Below are 15,823 nucleotides of genomic sequence, written 5' to 3' on the forward strand. Positions count from 1 at the left end.
TAAAGTACCTGTTGCCCTTGTAGAAAACCTAGGTTCAGTTTTCAGTGCCCACATGTATGGAGGATTTGACATTCTCTTCTGACCTCAGAGGACATCAGGCATATGTGTGGTGCACATACATACATGCAAGCAAAACACCAATACAAAAAAAATCTTAAGAAGTTGGAGGAGGAGAAAACAATGAAAAGATGGAGAACAGCCTTTGAAGACTCAGTGTGGGCAAAAGAGATGTTCTCTCTGCTGGAGAGTCCTTAGCACTTGTATCACCACTTAGCACCCTTTGAATTCCAATGCATCCTCAGGAATTGGAATAATGTTGCTTTTTGTAAATCTTTACTTGTGCTTGTGTGTGTGTGTGTGTGTGTGTGTGTGTGTGTGTGTGTGTGTGTGTGTGTGTGTGCATGCGCCTGTGTATTCAGTGTATGTGTTTATGCACATGAACATGTAGAGGTCAGAGACAGATGTCAAGTAAATGTTCTACTATTGCTGCCATCTTACTTTTTGCAACAGTGTCACTCAATGAATCAGGCTGTCACTAGACTGGCTGGTCAGCAAGCTCCAGTAATCTGCCTGTCTCTGTCAGAAGTGGCATCAGATCCCCTAGAACTGGAGTTATAGATGGCTGTGAGCCATCTTGTGCTGGGAATCACACCCATTTGGTTAGATTTTAAAAAGAATATTAGAAAAATTCCCTGTTGTACACCACATATACTACACACACACACACACACACACACAATAAATGTGTAGATGATTTATTATTGTCAGTGGAACAAGAGAATAAAATTATCAGCTCAACAGTTTAGCCCTGCTAAATTTCCCAAGGGACAGAGACTTGGAGTTTCTAAAAAGAAGTTACAGGGGCTGGAGAGATGGCTCACTGGTTAAGAGCAAATGCTGCTCTTCCTGAGGACCTGAGTTCAATTCCCAGCACCTATATCAGGTGGCTTACAACTGCCTATAATCCCAGCCCCAAGGGGATCTGACACCTTGGACCTCTGTGGGCACTTGCATTCTTGTGCACATATGCTCCCAAAACTAAAAATAATAAAAATAAATCTTTAAAAAGTTACAATTTGGCCGGGTGTTGGTGGCTCAAGCCTTTAGTCCCTGCGCTCAGGAGGCAGAGGTAAGCGGATCTCTGTGAGTTCTAGGCCAGCCTGGTCTACTGAGCAAGTTCCAGGACAGGCTCTAAAGCAATACAGAGAAACCCTGTCTCGAAAATCAAAAAAAAAAAAAAATGAAAACAAAAACAAAATAAAACCAAAAGTTACAATTTGCAGAAACCAGGCCTTTTAAAACTTAAAGCAGAGACTGAAGAGATGGGTGATAAGCATAGTAAGAAATGCCTCTTAGATCTCTGGAAATAGCTTAGTCAGAAACCTGCTACACCCTAGGCTGCACCTGATTGGTAACCAGGACCCAGTGACATCATGTGCTCAAGAAACCAGGCACAAGAATGTGTAAACGGACAACTCCATGACTCCCACCTGACAGTATATTAGCAGAAATCAAGAGCAATGCATAGCTCTTCACCTCTCAGGACTGCCGAAGACATTGGGGAGACACCACCTTGATCTAGTCTGCTGCTGGAGAGTCTCGCCTGGAATCCTGACCCTAGAATTTGAGACTATGGTTAGAGGCTGGACCTGACCTTCAGCTAAGATACATTGCACTGGTGACCAGTCTTGGGGAGATAGGCTTAGGACTGTAGTTAGGAATTTAGAGTGTAAGTCTTGTGTGATGACCTTCAGCATAATAAATTATAACTTTTTGTTATACCAACTATTCATACTTACCTTCTTGCTTCCTACAAATCAAATGACCCAGCAATTAAGAGCACTGGCTGCTCTTCCAGAGGACCCCAAGTTGTATATCCAGCATCCACATGGCAGCTCACAACCACCTGTAACTACAGTTCCAGGAGACCTGGTGATTCCATCGGCCAAGAAAGTAGTTTACAGGCATACATGCCTACAAAACATCCATATACATTAAAAAAAAAAGAAAAGGGAACTCTCTCTCTCTCTGTGTATGTATATACAAACATACATTCATATATATGTATATATATGCACACACACACACACACACATATATATATATATATATATATGTGCATTTGGAGTAGTTCATGCTTTAGAGGCTAATTACAATATGGGAAGGGATTTAATTCCTAAGGAACTAATTACCCAGGTATTGGAAAATTTACAGCTACACTTCATTCAGAGTGTCCTTCTGATGAATGTGGTGCTAGAGTTTTCATGGCTAGCCACTTTGACATTACTGTGGCAAGAGTTGTCAGATTTACTGCTTCAACAAACCAGAAGGCAAGTAGTTGTATATGAGTAAATAAAGGACCTATTCTCCAAAATTGTCCTTTGTGTTGTGCCCAAATTCTGAACCCCAAAATCACCCATTCTGATGTAAAAGCAAAGAGTATTTTATTGTTTAATGAGTTAACTGTCTTAACTTGAGCCCTTTGTCCAATTACAGCAGGTGGAATGAGAAGTACCAGGGGAAACCTTGAGGGGGAGAATTTATTGGGGTGTGCAAGGGTGTGCAACAGTCTCAGGATTGGTGTACTTCTGGGTTTGGGCGACCTGTCCTGTGTTGATTGGTCAACTGGTTGTTATGGCCTATAGGCCCTCCCAGGGCAGTTGCTATGATCTGCATGCCACTGTTATGCCACATTTACCTTAAAGCACCATAAAGCATGCCCAGAGCCCACAAGCTAACTTCTGATTGGTTCCTTAGCACGTGGAGGGTATCTGACCTCCTAGTGACTAGGGCAGCTCCAGCAAGGTCAGAAGGCCGAAACTAAGCAACATTTTGCTAAGTCAGAGGCCTACATCTTGCTGGGCCTTTTCTGCAGCCTGTCATGCTCAAAGCAGGGTGATGGGTGAGGGTCTGATCCCTTCAGTTTGGTTACCAACTAAGCCATTTTGAATTAGCCAACTACATAAGGGTGTGAGTCTAAAGGCAAAGAAATAAAAAAAAAAATCTAGTGGGATAAAGGGTGTGGTAACCTGCACCTCTAATCCCAGCAGTCAGAAGGCAGAGGCAAGTGGATCTCTGTGAGTTTGAGGCCAGCCTGGTCCTCATAGTGAGTTCTAAGACAGTCAGGGCTACATAGTGAGACCCTGTCTCAAAAGGAAACAAAACAACAACCCAGTGGGAAGGCTCTGTGTGTGCTTCCTGGACTTAGAGTAGCTTTGCACCCTTCTGCAGAAGTAAAGTTTTTTGTTTTGCTGGAGTACTTTGTATTGTGTGATCATTGGAACTCCCCCTGACTCATTCCTTCCTTTAAATTTTTTTACATTCATGTATTATTTTGTGCACACCTAGGTAGGACAGAGGAAAACTTACAGGGGTCAGTTCTCTCTTTCCATCATGTGATTTCCAGGCTCAACTCAGGTCATCGGGCTTGGCATCAAACACTATACCCTGTTGAGTCATCTTCATGGCCCCACACACATTTCTTTCTTTTTCTTTTCTTTTCTTTTTTTTTTAAGATTTTTTATTTATTATGTATACGGTATTTTGTCTGTATGTCTGCCTGCAGACCAGAAGAAGGCACCAGATCTCATTACAGATGGTTGTGAGCCACCATATGGTTGCTGGGAATTGAACTCAGGACTTCTGAAGAGCAGCCAGTGCTCTTAACCTCTGAGCCATCTCTCCAGCCCACCCCCACACTCATTTCTAACAACAGCTTGGCTATACTCAGCCACTGGGACCCTCAGTTACCAGCCGACCTAGGTAACTAGAGGCTACAAGTTCAGAAAGCTCATGCTCCTCAGCATTCAAGATGAGCACTGGGCGTATCCTGGTTAACTTGACAAAAGCTAGAATCATTTGAGAAGAGGAACTTCAGTTGAGAAAATGTCCCCACTAGATTAGCCTGTGCTCTATTTCCTTGACTAATGGTTGATGTAGACAAGCCCAGGACACTGTGTGCAATGCCACTCCTGGGCTGGTGGTCCTGGATTGTATAAGAAAACAAGCTAAATCCCAGCACTTGGGAGACAGAGGCAGGCAGATCTCTGTAAGTTTGAGGCAAGTGGCCTGGTCTTCAGAGTGAGTTCCAGGATAGCCAGGGCTACACAGAGAAACCCTGTCTAGAAAAACCAAACCCTCCCCCAAAAACGGAAAAGAAAAGAAAAAAAGAAGAAAGAAAGGAAGGAAGGAAGGAAGAAAGGAAGAAAGAAAGAAAGGCTAAGCAATCCATGAAGAGCAAGCCAATAAGCAGTGTTCCTGCATGGCCTCTGGTTCAGTTCCTGCTTTGAGTTCTGATCCCAACTTTCCTCAGTGATGGTCTGTGACCTAGGATATGTAAGCATATATAAAACCTTTCCTTCCTGTCATGTCCAAAAGAAACTGGTGGCACACGCCTTTAGTCCCAGCATTTGGAAGGCAGAGGAAGGCAGATCTCTGTGAGTTCGAGACCAGCCTGGTCTACAAGAGCTAGTTTCAGGACAGCCTCCAAAGCCACAGAGAAACCCTTTCTTGAAAAACAAAACAAACAAACAAAAAAGAAACTGGGGGGGCTGGAGAGATGGCTCAGAGGTTAAGAACAGTGGCTATTTTTCCAGAGGTCCTGAGTTCAATTCCCAGCAACCACATGTTGGCTCACGACCATCCGTTATGAGATCTGGTGCCCTCTTCTGGTGTGCTAATATACATGGAAGCAGAATGTTGTATACATAATAAATAAATAAAATCTTAAAAAAAAAAAGAAACTGGGGACAAATGACTGACTGTGGTGCCTATAAGCATACCTGAGAGCATGCAGACATCTCCCAGCATCTCAAGTATCTGTTTCAGATCTTCTCACCATGTCTCCTACCCTTCTTTTGGTCTCCTTTGCTCCCTTTCTCTTCCCATCCCCGCCCCCTCTGTCTCTCCTCAGTCCCCATGCCTCCCCCGCCCCATCCCTTTCATGGTCCAGTTCAGTCTGCTGGTCATGTTGAGTCCATTACTTTCTCTCCCTGCTCCCAAATCTTCCAAATGCCTCTGTCTGTACTCTCCCTGGCAGCTACACTAAAACCCTTCTCCTCAATCATACCTTGGGGCGGTTATGTCCTCATTTCATTCACTTCCCAAGTTCATTTTGGTTATGGTGTTTTATCACAGCAAAGGAAACCCTAAGATGAAAGGTGAGTGTGCTGTGGGCTTCAGCCTCAGATACATGGTGAACTTGCAGTGGCCGAAAGACCTATGCACCATCACTGTTGGGAAATTAGTGGGATGTGAGCCTTTATCCATTCATCATAGTGCTAGGGGCATTATTTCCCAGTGTTAGGAATAGAACCCAGGGCCTCACACTTGCTAGGTAAGCACTCTATCTTTGAGCCCAGTCCCCTTGCTGCTGTGTCAGAGTGGGGTCCATTTGACCTCTAACCTACACTTATTTATAAGGAAAAGTTAGGCCACCCAAGTGGCACAGCTATACCACAGGCTGTTGATACAGAAATCAACTACACAGAGAGCCAAGGCAGTGTCTATGTCCTACTCTGACGGTTCCTCCCTTCTCTCTGGGCTTAGGCCCTTTGTAGCTGACGGGGAAGTAGGACTGTGGTCTGTGGCCAAACCCCTGCACTCTGTGGATGGTCTGGTTGCTCTGTAGAAGGCAGGTACTTCCAGTCAAGGAAGGCTAGTACTCTGGGCTTTACTCTGCTGAAGAGTGTCATCTTGAAGACAGAGGATTTTTCACAGCTCACCGGGATTTGATAGTCTCTTCTGTCCTCCATGGGGTACTAATACTCACACACGTACACACACATGTACATGTAAGTAAGTAATAAATAAATATTTTTTAAATGGAAAAAGACAGGGAGGAGAAGATGGTTTGATTGGTAAAGTGCTTGACACATAAACATGAGGGCCAGATTTTGGATTCCCAGAATCCACATAAAAAGCCAAGTGAAAGCCAGGCCTGGTGTGGTGGCACACACCTTTTTTTTTTCTTTTTCTTTTTCTTTTTTCTCTTGGTTTCTTTTTCTTTTGGTTTTTCGAGACAGGGTTTCTCTGTGTAGCTTTGGAGCCTATCCTGGCACACGCTCTGGAGACCAGGCTGGCCTCGAACTCACAGAGATCCTTCTGCCTCTGCCTCCCGAGTGCTGAGATTAAAGGCATGCGCCACCAATGCCTGGCTGGTGGCACACACCTTTAAGCCCAGCTCTCGGGAGGCAGAGACAGGCAGATCTCTATAAGTTGTAGGCCAGCCTGGTCTACAGAGAGAATTCCAGGCCATCCAGAACAACATAGTGAGACTGTGTTTCAAAAACCAAAAATAAACCAATGCAACAGTGTGCCTGTAATCTCAGTATTGTGAGACAGAGATAGGGTCCCTGGGGATTGATGGCCCGTCTAAACAAATCCATATCCCTAGGTTCAGTGATCGACCTTGTTACAAAACACCAGCTAGAGAGCAACTGAGAAAGAAACCTGATTTTATCTCTGGCCTCTGTACACTCATTACACATATGGATGCACACCTCCAGACACATGCACTCACACAGATGTACATATATGGGCATGAAAACTCCCACCCACCCATCCACCCCCACACACAAATATGAAACTGAAATTGAAATTTAAAAATAGAAGAAAAGTGCTCACAAAGTGAATAAGGTATCTGAAGGTGTGGTTGTGGTTGCAGGCTTCTCAAAGAGCAGCTGCATCCATGTCCTAAATGGGTCAAGGTAAGAACCTTGAGAACCCTGGGCTTGGGGCTCTGTTCTTAGAAGGATGTCACAAGCAGGCAGACAACCATACTTTAATGACATGATTGTAAGTTGACACTGGCAGGAGAACAGGCTAAAGAAAGCCACATCAAAGCTAACATAGAGAAGAAGCCGTGTCAGAGAAAGACTAGACGGCACTCCTCCCTGCACTTCATGGAACAGAGAAGACTGGAGAGAAGCCAGGGTTACAGAGGCGCTGGAGAGGCAGATCTGTGTAAATAACCTGTTAAGAGTCCTGGCCTCAGGGCCAACGCTCTGGGGGCCTTTGTAACCATGTGTTGTTGGTGTAATCCTTGGTTCTCAGACACAAGAATCTGGAATTCGGTGCCCACTGAATTCAGATCCATGCCTGTAACAAAACTCAAATGTGAGATACTAGCTTAAAAAAAAAAGACAATAATACAATAATATAGGTCTCTGTTAAAATTACATGGAGCAAGCTTACCTGTATTCTGCATGTGACTGCTTGTTGGAATTGCATCTTCTGTAATTACCATTGTGAAAAAGGAATAACTTGGAAACATAAAGATACACACACAGATATTTTTACAATAGAATTTAATTAATTTGTTTTATGTGTATGGGTATTTTTTAGCTTTTACTTATTTATTTATTTTTGAGACAGGGTTTCTTTATGTAGCCTTGGCAATCCTGAAACTAGCTCTGGAGACCAGACTATCCTTGCATTCACAGAGATCCATCTGCCTCTGCCTCCTGAGTGTTGGGACTAAAGACATGAGCCACAACTGCTCAATTGTGTATTTGTGTTTTGCCTGTACATAAGTCTATGCGCCACTTGCATGCTTGGTGCTGGGGGGAGGCCAGAAGAGGACATGAGATTCTCTGGGTGTAGTTACAGGTGGTTGTGAGCTAACATGTGGGTTCTGGGAACCAAATCCAGGTCCTCTGCAAGAGCAGCCGGTGCTCTTAACCACCGATCCATCCCTCTAGGCCCAAGATATTTATTTATTTTGTTGTTGTTTGGTTAATTGGTTTTTGGTTTTTCAAGACAGGGTTTCTCTGTGTAGCTTTGGAGTTTTTCCTAGCACTTGCTCTGTAGACCAGGCTGGCCTTAAACTCATGGGATCTTCCTGCCTCTGCCTCCCAAGTGCTAGGATTAAAGACATGAACCACCACCGTCCAGTTTAAGCCAAAGGTTTTAATTAATTTTCTTTTTTAAAATTTTGCCTTCATGTATGTCTATACACTATGAGCACACAGTACTCCCAGAGACCAGAAGAGGGCATCAGATTCCCTGGAACTGGAGTTTCAGATGCTTGTGAGTTAACAGGTAGGTAGGTGCAGGGATGGAACCTCTGTAGGAATAGCCAGTTCTCTGAACTGCTGAGCATCATTGCTCCATTCCTCCAATCACTAAATCAATTTTTTGAGACAAGGTCTCACTGTAAAACTCTTGATTTTTAGGCCAGGTGGTGGTGGCAGACACATTTAATCCCAGCACTTGGGAGGCAGAGGCAGGTGATCTCTGAGTTCGAAGCTACCCTGGTCTACAAAAGCTAGCTACAAAAGTGTCGCCAGAACAGTCAGGGCGACACTGAGAAACCCTGTCTTGAAAAACCAGAAAAAAACCCCAAAACATTGTATTTTCTGTGTTTGGAAAGGGTGTGGTGGCATGGGCTTGTAGTCCCAGCACTCAGAGGTGGATCTCTGGGGGTTGAGGCCAGCTTGGTTTTCAGAGTGAGTTCCAGGACAGCCAGGACTACACAGAGAAAACCTGTCCCAAAAATTTGAAGTGGGGGAGAGGTAGAGAAAGAGGGTGAGGGAGAGGAAGGAGAAGGAGCAGGAAGAGGAGGAGGAGGAGGAGGAGGAGGAAGAGGAGGAAGAGGAGGAGGAGGAGATTTCCTTTCAGGTGGCTTTGAGACCTACCCAACCTAGATCAGATAGCATCAGTCAATCCAGTGTAGAGTGTAAAGACACACACATAAAGTGGCTGGGCTTCCAATCCCTCATGAAATGAGATCTCCCTGAGTTTACAATTACTCATTTTGGCTTTGAAAGTGATATAAGTAACTTCAGAATTAACGAAGGGGAGATCAGAGGCTCACAAGGAGAAAGGCTTGAGATTATGAAAGCAGGCTGGTGGAGGACTGGGAAGAGGCCAACAGAACTCCCCTCCAGGCTGTTAGCTTCAGGAAGGGCAACTGAAGTAACAGTGAGTATGTCCTTCCGTAGCAGATGGGAAAAGCAACACCAAGTTCTTTTGGGGAGCAGAGAGGTGGGAGCTGCAGAGAGCACCAATCAAGAGACAGCACAAGGGGCCGGGTGCTGGAGAGATGGTTCAGTGCTTACAGCACATACTTCTCTTCCTGAGGATCTGAGTTCTATTCCCAGCACCCACATCAGGTGGCTCAAAACTGTCTGTAACCCCATCTTGGGGGGGGGCCGCAGGTCTGACACCTCAGACCTCTATAGGCACTTGTATTCGTGTGCATATACACACATACATACACATAATCAAAATAATAAAACAAATCATTAAAAGGAGATCGAGCATAGCAATGCCCATGATATGGGTTTCTTGGATCCAGAGAAAACTGCCTAGGGTAACTTCTTCAGATTTTACCTCAAGCAAGGTTGATCTTTTCTCAGCAAACCATATACTATTCCATTTCAACCAGGAACAAGAAAAGGAATTCTACCTTTTGTTTGTTTGTTTTATAAACAGGGTTTCTCTGTGTAGTCCTGGCTGTCCTGGAATTGACTTTGTAGACCAGGCTGGCCTTGAACTCACAGAGATCTGCCTGCCTCTGCTTCCTGAGTACCAGGATTGAAGGCATGTGCCGCCACCATACGGCATGGAGTTCTACCTTGGTGCCTGCAGCTATCATCAAATAGCTCTCCTAGGTGGGCAAGATGCCCCTGAGTAACAACTATCCCAAAAGAACACTGATATACTCAAATAATTCCAGGGGCCAGGCTTGGTGGACACAAGCCTTTAATCCCAGCTCTCAGAAGCCAAGGATCCTTGGCTAGAAAATGAAAGCTAAGAAAAACCAAACTAACTTGTCAGAGACAGTGGATTAAGAAGCAGCAGTAGTCGAGAAATACTTCAACATTGCTCTGACCGACCCTACATGAGCCCTCAAAAAAATGTCAAGGGCAACAGGATGGAGGCACAGCTCCACTCTGTCCCCTGCAGCAGCCTGGAGAGTGTTATTCCTTTAGGGACTTCCATTCTGGCAAAACCAGGATTTGTGGCTTTAGTGCCCAAAGAGCTTTCTGGCTGAGCTGGTTCAGTGAAGCAGAGCCAGAGATTTATTAAAAGAGATTAGGATGCAGGTGGAATTTCAAGTGGTAAAATCGATGCTATGAAGGATATACTAATAAACTTGCTTAGGAAATATGAATTTACACAAAATAGAATGTAGCTAAAGGAGCTCTGCTTCCAATGTGACTGGAAGGTGAGTATACTGACCATGCTTGTTAGAAATTGTAGGAATGACAATTTTGTTCCTTAACTGAAGTTTGGGGTTGTTGAGAAAACATTTCTGTCTAATGTTTGTTTACTAAGATTGACCTCCAAGTAGGTTCCATTTCCACAATGCAAAGAGACAGCAGCTAACCTAGGCTCATCCCATATCAATGAACATGCCTCTAATAGGAAGCTCTAGGGTCTGTCATTAAGTCTCCTGTGGTCTTATCAGGAAAAGCATAGCTCTCCTAGGTGGGCAAGATGCCCCTGAGTAACAACTATCCCAAAAGAACACTGATATACTCAAATAATTCCAGGGGCCAGGCTTGGTGGACACAAGCCTTTAATCCCAGCTCTCAGAAGGCAAAGGCCGGCAGATCTCTGTGAATTTAAGGCCAACCTGGTCTACATAGTGAGTTCCAGGATAGTCAGGGCTCTGTAGAGAGACCCTGTCGCCAAAAATAAGCATGAGAAAAAAACCCTAAAAAAAGAAAAATTTTTTTTTGTTTTTTTGTTTTCTGAGACAGAGTTTCTCTGTGTAGCTTTGGAGGATGTCCTGGAATTTGCTCTGTAGACCAGGCCAACCTCGAACTCACAGAGATCTGCCTGCCTCTGCCTCCTGAGTGTTGGGATTAAAGGCGCGTGCCACCAACGCCCAGCTTTACACTATGGATCTTAAGCACAGGGCCTAACAGAGAAGTGCTCTGGAGAAGAGAGAGATACATGTGGGCATGGATTCCTCTGAGACATCTTTACATATAGGATTCTGGTGGCTCTCACATTCCACCTCTAAAAGTTGCTAAGAACTCACCTCCCCTTAAACATTGATCAAAGAGTGTAATTTACAACAAGATTAAAAGGTTATGAAGGAGCTGTGGAAAATGACAGATGAGAGAAAACTGCCAAAACTCGAGGTTACATGTCATTTGAGCCCTAGGTAAACACTTTAGGAGGCTTGTCTCTGGAGGCAGCCTTCGCTATCATAGTGTTTGAAGGTTCCTGGCTCTTTGATAGCCCCAAGGAAAGGCTACCACAGGGTATTACCATTCCAGGGTAAAGGGCTCCCTTCCCATGCTTTCCCTTCTGTGCTACAGTAAGGTCTGGAGATGCTGTAGCTTCATCGTGTCCATGAGACAGGAAGCACAGAGACAAACGACAACACTGCAAGGCTGATGCTGGGCAGTTGGTACAGAGAAAGAAATGCACTGTAGGTTGGATTTCTCTTGAAGATTTATTTTACGTGTATGAGTGTTTTGTCTGCATATATGTATGTGTACCACATGTGGGCCTCGTGCCCTCGGAGCTGGTATGAACCACCATGTAGGTATTGGGAATTGAGCTTGGAGCAAGTGCTTTTAACTGCTGAGCCATCTCTCCAACCCCATGACTTTGTTTGTTTAGCTGAACATCACCAAGAGTGGTGGCACACATCTTGAATCTCAGCAGCCGGGAGGCAGAGGCAGGAGGATCTCTGTGAGTTCAAGGCCAGCCTGGTCTCCAGAGTGAGTTCCAGGATAGACTCCAAAGCTACATAGAGAAACCCTGTGTCAAAAAACCAAAAAAGTTCATTTCATTTTCGTTTTATAAGCTGGGTATAATATATATATATATACATATATATATATATATATTATAGTATTTTGCCTGTGTGTGTATCTGTGTACCAAGTAAGTGACTGGTGTCCTTGGAGGTTAAAAGAGGGTGTCAGATCCCCTAGAACTATCATGTGGATGCTGGGTATTGAACTCAGGTCCTTTGGAAGAGCAGCCAGTGCTCTTAACCTCCTGAGTCAGAACAGCCCTTGTTCTTCCATGTCTCCCCTTGTTTCTTATTTATTTATTTAGTGTGTATGTATGGTATGGGGTTTTTGTGTACTTGCTGATGGGTATATGCCTGTGTGCTGGTACACACATACATGTGCACGTGTGTTCACCTATGTAAAGACTAGAGGTTGATGCCGGGTGTCTTCCTCAATTGTTTTTCATCTTTAGTTTTGAGTCCGGGTCTCCTCTTCCTGAACCCCAAGCTCATAGATTGGGCAAGATTGTCTAGTCAATGAAATTCAGGGATCAGCCTGTCTTCTGTCTCCCTCCTGCAGCACTTGGATTATAGGCACGAACCACCACACCAAGTTGGTTTTTTGTTTTGTTTTCGAAAAAGGGTTTCTCTGTGTAGCCTTGGCTGTTCTGGAACTCTGTAAACCAGGCTGGCCTTGAACCCAGAGATGGGCCTGCCTCTGCCTCCCAAGTGCTGGGATTAAAAGGTGTGCGCAGCCGCCGCCACCACCACCACGGCCTGGCACCACACCAAGCTTTTTAAATAATTATTTTTAATTGTGTGTTTGTATCTGTGTGTGGGCATGTGCACATTAGTACAGGTATTGCAGCTGCCAGAGCAGATGCCCGTGGAACTGGAGTTATAGTGGCTTGTGAGCCACCCAATGTGGATTCTAGGAAATGAATTCAGGTTCTCTGGAAGAATTGTATGTGCTCTTAACCTGTGCAATTGGCAGTTTTTAAAAGATAGGTTCTGGGTGAAAGGTTTTGGTTTGAGATTCACTGAGGACACTGGGATGGGCTGTTGATTTGGATAAGAGGTTTAGTATTAGAGTTATTAATGCCATGGACAGATCCATGGTCAGATGCATAGCAGGGACTCTGAGGCGTGTTCAAATCTATGAGGCAGTGTGTGTGTGTGTGTGTGTGTGTGTGTGTGTGTGTGTGTGTGTGTGTGTGTGTGTGTATCCTTTCTTACAGGTCTAAGAGGAAGAGGAAGGTTCCATGCCATGTGGTTGATGAGTAGGCCTACAGTCAGGCTGCTGATCTACTGGGGTCAGGAGCCTGAGCCTGTAAAAGTCGTTGTAGATATGAGAATGGCACCTGCCATCCTTCTGGGATGTGGGCACTTGAACAGTCTGTTAAAGGGCCCCAGACAGGCTTTTGGTAGGGGTTTGATATTTCCTTCACAGTGACTCGGGAGGGGCTGCTCCAGGTGGGCGTGGCTTAAGTAGCCTCTAGCTCCAAACCGAATACTGAGGACTACTAGAACACAGGTCCTGATGCTTATGTAGCTTGCATTCCGCCCCGCGGCCCCCCCACGCAGGGTTTCTCTGTGTAACAGCCCTAGCTGTCCTGGAACTATCTCTGTAGACCAGACTGACTTTGAACTCACAGAGATTCGCCTGCCTCTGCCTCCCGAGTGCTGAGTGCTGGGATTAGGGGCATGCGCCACCACTGTCCAGCTGTAGCCTGCATCTTACCCACTGACCCATTGCCCCAGCCCCATAAAGATCTTTCTTTCTTTCCTTTTTTTTTTTTTTTGGTTTTTGGAGACAGGGTTTCTCTGTGGCTTTGGAGTCTGTCCTGGAACTAGCTCTGTAGACCAGGCTGGTCTCGAACTCACAGAGATCCATCTGCCTCTATCTCCCGAGTGCTGGGATTAAGTTGTGCACCACCACCGCCCGGCAAACTTTCTAAAACCTCAAGCAGATCGTGTTTTTCCTGCTCAGAAATCCATGGCGCACTCTTGCACTAGGGTTGAAGAAGTTCAAGGAAGTCAGCGCAGCCCTTGCTCTGTCTTTCTGTGCATTCTTTGAATCATGGGATCGTGCTCTGTCTCGGGGCCTTTGCTGTCTGTTCTACCTCTGGGCAGTGTTCCTTTTCTAGATTATCTCGTTTTTCTCTTCCTACATTCCATCCTGTGTTCTCTAGTAAAATCCAAGCTCTCTCCCCCAATCCGAAGAAAGGGTGGAGCATGGATGGAATGCCCGCCACCATTAAGTTCATATTAGGAGAAAGGGAGCAATAGCTGAGGCTTCAGCAGCGGACAGGACCCCAAGACCACATTTCCAAGGCCCCTTCCTGATGGACCCGGATCTGCCCTCCCCGGGGTGCTCCCCTATTCAGTTTTCCTCAGGTTCAAATCTGCTGTGAGAGCAGCACAGGTTTTGAGTTCCTCTGCCCAGACAGGTTTGGGACTTGAGGCCTACTTCACAGCCATAGGCTCTCTGGAGTCCTTAGCAAAAGAGTCCCCTCAGGAATTTGGTAAGCTTTCTTTGCAGCAAGTTCTGCTTGTGACCACACCTTTCCTAATATGGACTGTAGCAGCTTTATTGCTTTACTTCCTGTCTCCCATAGTTGTCTCTATCTTAATGTACTACACTGAGAGAGTGGCTGGGGAGTGCATTTGATCCCTGCTGGGGTTGGGGGTGGGGTGGAGGCATCTGTCCATAGCTCCTGGGAACTGTCCCACCGCCTTTGCAGCAGGAAATATTTGCAATCTTGAGTGTTCTTCCAAGTTTGCTGAGGTTGGAATATGGAGTCTCTCCCAAAGGCTCTGGTTTAAAGATATGGTACCCAGTCCACAGTGCTCTTGGGAGGTGGTAGGACCTTTAAGTGGTGGAGCCTAGTGGAAGTTAGGCCACTGATGTTGTGACACCGAAAGTGATACCAGGACCCCAACCCTTCCTGGCCTTGAAATAAGTGTTGTGTTAACATGCTCCCTGCCATTGCCATCCTGGACCCCAGCAGAGGCCTAAAAACAATTAGTCTACAACATCATGGTTTTAGACTTCTAAAACCACGGGCTAAAATAGGCCATCACTTACAAGTTAATTATCTCCGTAGAAATTGAATAAGGAGGCTGTTAGTAGTTCACTTTTCAAACACTGGCAGGCCAAACACTCCCTATCCTTTCTTGTTTACACACTGTAACTTGCATGAGCCACACACCCACCTGTCATTTACCCACCTGTCCATCCATCCATCCTTTTGTCCATTTATCCCTCATCCACCCATTTACCCTTCTCCTCACCCACCCAACTATTCCCTATCTGTCCATCTACCTTCCCATCTATCCATCCATTCATTCATCCATCTGTCCAGCCCATCTATCCATCACTCCACCCAACAGATATTTTTGTGCATTCTGTATTTGCTGGGCACTGAGTTAGATGCTTCGATGTTTCAGAAAGAGAAGCAAGCTGTGAGTTGTGTAGTGCTGGCCTGCAATCAAAGCACCTGGGAGGCTGAGGCAGGAGGATCAGGAATTAAAAGGCCCCAACAACAAAGCAATTTTGAGGCCAAATTTTTTTTTTTTTTTTTGTAAGATTCTGTCACAAAGCTGGGTGTGGCACGCCTTTAATCCCAGCACTCAGGAGGCAGGTGCAGGTGGATCTCTGTGAGTTCGAGGCCAGCCAGGTCTACATAGTTAGTTCCAGGACAGTCAGGGTTGTTAAGCAGAGAAACCCTGTCTTGAAGCCCCCCCAAAGATTCTGTCACAAAACAATATGAAACAAAACAAAAGGAAAACAAAGCACAGAAGATAGAATACAGGCTCTCATTGCTGGGGGTGGAGCTTGCATCCTAGCCAAAAAAAAAAAAAAAAAAAAAGACAATGGATTGGATGACAAAGAATACAAAAGAAATATATTGTAAAAGAAGAAATGAAGGCTGGGGAAATACAGATCAGGGTAAGGGAGTCAGGAGAGGAGGCTGTAGCAATTTAAATGAGGGTGGAAGGATGGAAAGAAAGTTTCATTGAGAAGGAAACAGCTGGGTACAGGCCTGAAGATGTGGAGAGAACTAGGACCATACATGGCTCCCTTTACACAATGGGCAGAGGAAACAGTATTAACAAAGAC

Source organism: Cricetulus griseus, chromosome 7 (genome assembly GCF_003668045.3).
Source record: "Cricetulus griseus strain 17A/GY chromosome 7, alternate assembly CriGri-PICRH-1.0, whole genome shotgun sequence".
Taxonomy (NCBI): domain Eukaryota; kingdom Metazoa; phylum Chordata; class Mammalia; order Rodentia; family Cricetidae; genus Cricetulus; species Cricetulus griseus.